Genomic DNA, 5,204 nt, shown 5'->3' on the forward strand with positions numbered 1-5,204 from the left:
AAATATATCAAGGAAATGAAAATATCATCTTAGGAATAAAATGGTTAGAACAAGTAAAACCATATAATCTAGAAGACAAACAATTAACAATAAATTATGAAAATAAAAGGGTAATAATAAAAAGGACTTTAGTATGATAAAAATATGAAAATATATATACTTGCGAAGATAATAATAGAAGGATATTACAACCGATATTATACACCAATGATAGATACGGGAGCAGAAGCTAATATATGTAAATATAATTGTTTACCAGAAGATAAGTGGGAAAAATTAAAAACACCTATAGTAGTAACAGGATTTAATAATGAAGGAAGCATGATCACATATAAGGCAAAAAATATAAAAGTACAAATATGGGATAAGATATTAACTATAGAAGAAATATATAACTTTGAATTAACTACAAAAGATATGCTATTAGGAATGCCATTTTTAGAAAAATTATACCCACATATAATAACAAAAACACACTGGTGGTTCACGACACCGTGTAAACAAAAAATAGGAGCAAAAAGAGTAAATAATAAAAAACGAAAAACAACAGAATGGATAAAAGGAAGTGAAAAAATTACACAAAAATTAGAAAATATAAAAGAAGAAGACCCTAAAATAGAATTAATTATATTCTCTATAGATAAAGTAAAAATAATTCAAGATAAGTTAGAATTATTATATAGTGAGGATCCTTTACAAGGATGGGAAAAACATAAAACAAAAGTAAAAATTGAGCTAATTGATAATAACAGTATAATAACCCAAAAACCATTAAAGTATAATTTTAATGATTTAACCGAATTTAAGATACATATAGATGAATTACTAGAAAAAGGATATATACAAGAAAGCAATAGTAAGCATACAAGCCCGGCATTTATCGTAAATAAACATAGTGAACAAAAAAGAGGAAAAAGTAGAATGGTTATTGATTATAGAAATTTAAATGCAAAAACTAAAACATATAATTATCCGATACCAAATAAAATACTAAAGATAAGACAAATACAAGGATATAATTATTTTAGCAAATTTGATTGTAAATCAGGATTTTACCACTTAAAACTAGAAGAAGAATCTAAAAAACTAACAGCATTCACTGTACCACAAGGATTTTATGAATGGAATGTATTACCATTTGGATATAAAAACGCACCAGGTAGATATCAACACTTTATGGACAATTACTTTAAACAAATAGAAAATTGTGTAGTGTACATCGATGATATATTATTATATTCTAAGACACAAGATGAACATATAAGATTATTAGAAAAATTTATACACATCATAGAATATTCAGGTATAAGTCTAAGTAAAAAGAAAGCTGATATAATGAAAAATCAAATAGAATTCTTAGGAATACAAATTGATAAAAACGGAATAAAAATGCAAACACATATAGTACAAAAAATAATTAACTCAAATGAACAACTAGACACAAAAAAGAAATTACAATCATTCTTAGGACTAGTAAATCAAGTAAGAGAATACATACCAAAATTAGCAGAGAATTTAAAACCATTACAACAAAAATTAAAGAAAGATATAGAATATCAGTTTGATAAAAAAGACCAAATACAAATACAAAAGGTAAAATTATTATGTAAAAACTTACCTAAACTATACTTTCCAGATGAAAACAAAAAATTTACTTATATAATAGAATCAGATGCGAGTGAAAAAAGTTATGGAGGAATATTAAAATACAGGTATGATGACACTACGATAGAACATCATTGCAGGTATTATTCAGGAACGTTTAATAATACAGAAATAAAATGGGAAATAAATAGAAAAGAATTATATTCAGTATATAAGTGTTTATTATCATTTGAACCATATATTGTATATAACAAATTTATTATAAGAACAGATAATACACAAGTAAAATGGTGGCTAACAAGAAAAATACAAGATTCGGTAACAACAAAAGAAATAAGGAGATTGGTATTAAATAAATTAAATTTTACATTTACAATTGAAGTAATAAAAACTGATAAGAATGTTATTGCAGATTACCTATCACGACAAAGCTACTCAAACTGAGACTGAGGAAGAAGATACAATCGAAAAGATACTCAAAGCTATTACTACACTTTGTACAAAAGTGGATAGTATGGACAATGAGATACAAAAGCTAAAGACTAATGAAGATAATCTGAAGTCTAAAGCTAGTCAGCAGCATGACTATAAAAATGCGGAGCTATGTCGATCAGAAGACGGAAAAAACCCAAAGCTAAAAGGAGACGATGGGAAACTCCTTAAAACCCATAATGTTTGTTTAAATACAGCTGCAGGTACAAGCAAACAAGTTAGCGATAAACAACATAAAAATATGAACTTAAACCAGCTATTCGCAAAACCATTTACCCAAAGGACACCTAGACATATGTCCATAGAACCACAAACATCTACATACGCAGATAGTTTGCAAAACCAAAATGAGAAAAAGACATATAACTACATCACACGAACCTATATCGAAAATATACACAAAATCCAAACTTATTTAAACCGCAACCCCATATCAACTACAAAAGAACCAAACCAAGATTATTTGACACAAAAGTTACAAGGATATAACAAGTTAATTGCACGGCCAAAAACTAACGCTAATTTAGTAAGAACATGTTACAACTACGGACTGTTAAATACCGTATACACATACGACGGAGAAGAAGTTAGTGGAATACCGGAGCTACACAAAGCATTCGTCACATACAAAAGAGTTACAAAAGGAAATTTGTTTTATATAAAATTCTATACAGCACCAGCGGAGATATTATACGAGGAAATAAAACCTCCAATACAGGTTATCAAGATAGGACTGACTAAAGATATGATTATACCCGAGGACATCGGACAACAAGAAGAGATATGCAAAATAGAGATACCAAGTTTTTATGCTAACAAAAGAATAATTGGTATATCAATTATCATACATGAGCTAGCAAATAATTATTTAAATGGAAACGCTATATGGAGTTATTACTCGAGAGATCAATTAATGATATATTCGAATTCAAGAGAACTACGAAGAACAGATATGGATGAAGTCCAGCGATAGATCTTATCATTATTAAAATCAGAGGAACGACCTACAACAAGAGCACTAAAAGCAGAATTTATTTCAACAGAGTTATTAACCAGATATTGCAAATTAATTGGACACAAATACCCTGATCATATATGTTCAAAGTGTAATGGAGAAGATAACATAATTCCAGATGTCCAGCTGGAATAATCAACGAGGAAAAGAAAAAGAAAACAAGAAGGAGAAGACAAAAAGATAAGAACGGAAAAAGTTATGTAAGTAAAATAATGTAAAATAGTTGCAAAGTTGTAAAGTGTAAAGTAGTCAAATAAGTACGTAGATAAGATGTAAAAAGTCATAAAAAAAATAGTGTATAGTTTGGTGTGTGTGTCATAAAGTAGGTATGGGTCTTATGTAAATAATGACAAGTGTATATGTACATTAGTAATATGTCGTAAATAGGATAGTGATAGACAAAATAAGAACTATTCATGAATAGTAGTAAATAGTAGTCATGAATAGTAGTAAATAGTAGTGGACAGATGTAAAAAGCGTATTAGAGAGTGTATGTCTATATATAGACGCAATTGTAAACGTTGTAAGACAGGCAATGCCTGATATATCAAAGACTCTTTTCAAAAACCTCTCTAAAAAAATTTAAGTATTTAGATAAAAGGAGCAACAATCTGAAATCCAATAAAATATTTCAGATAGCATGAATAAGCAAGGAGCAAAGGTATATTGTTCAAAAAATATGCGGAACTAATTTCATATATTCCTGAATATCATATATATGATTGAATAAATTTATGTTAGTTATTATGTATTAGAATTATTTGAAGCTTGATTTCTAGTTTATTAGCACACTGGAAACATGGAGAAAACTTCTATACTATGCCATCCTAATGTTGAAACCAGTAGGCGAGGAAGCCGTTTAGGGGAGTAAACAAAGTTGAGGCGCTGATAAGAAGGAAATATCCGCTAAAGTACGATGCTAGTAGTGACAAAAAAACATGATAAACAAATAATCTGGTTCATAATGATCTAATATGAATTTAATCAATTATGAATATGGTAGGAAGGAATAATTTGAAATAAAAAACCTGCATAATAAAGAACATGACTACATACATGCATGATGAAATGATAAAAAACTACGAAACTTTAATCTTATATGTACTTAAAAATATAGAAATAATTGAATTAAGAAGAATAATATGGGCAAAAATATTTAATGATTACGAATCAGAAGATATATTGAACCAACAATGGTATGAAATAGACCTACATGATTTAGACTACGAAAGAATAGAATGGTACGATTTAGAAATAAATTCAGACTTAAAATTTTTTTAGAGGGGTTTTTGAAATGAATCTTTGATATATTAGGCATTGCCTGTCTTACAACGTTTACAACTGCATCTATATATAGACATACACACTCTAGTACGCTTTTTACATTTGTCCACTACTATTTACTACTATTCATGACTACTATTTACTACTATTCATGAATAGTTCTTATTTTGTCTACCACTATCCTATTTACGACATATTAATAATATACATATACACTTGTCATTATTTGCATAAGACCCATACCTACTTTATGACACACACACTAAACTATACACTATTCTTTTTATGACTTTTTACATCTTATCTACGTACTTATTTGACTACTTTACACTTTACAACTTTGCAACTATTTAACATTATTTTACTTACATAACTTTTTCTGTTCTTATCTTTTTATGTTCTCCTTCTTGTTTTCTTCTTCTTTTCCTCGTTGATTATTCCAGCTGGACATCTGGAATTATGTTATCTTCTCCATTACACTTTGAACATATGTGATCAGGGTATTTGTGTCCAATTAGTTTGCAATATCTGGTTAATAACTCTGTTGAAATAAATCCTACTTTTAGTGCTCTTGTCGTAGGTCGTTCCTCTGATTTTAATAATGATAAGATCCATCGCTGGACTTCATCCATATCTGTTCTTCGTAGTTCTCTTGAATTCGAATATATCATTAATTGATCTCTTGAGTAATAACTCTATATAGTGTTTCCATTTAAATAATTATTTGTTAGCTTCTGTATGATAGTTGATATACCAATTATTCTTTTGTTGGCATAAAAACTTGGTATCTCTATTTTGCATATCTCTT

This window comes from Solanum stenotomum, chromosome 11, assembly GCF_019186545.1.
Source record: "Solanum stenotomum isolate F172 chromosome 11, ASM1918654v1, whole genome shotgun sequence".
Lineage (NCBI taxonomy): Eukaryota > Viridiplantae > Streptophyta > Magnoliopsida > Solanales > Solanaceae > Solanum > Solanum stenotomum.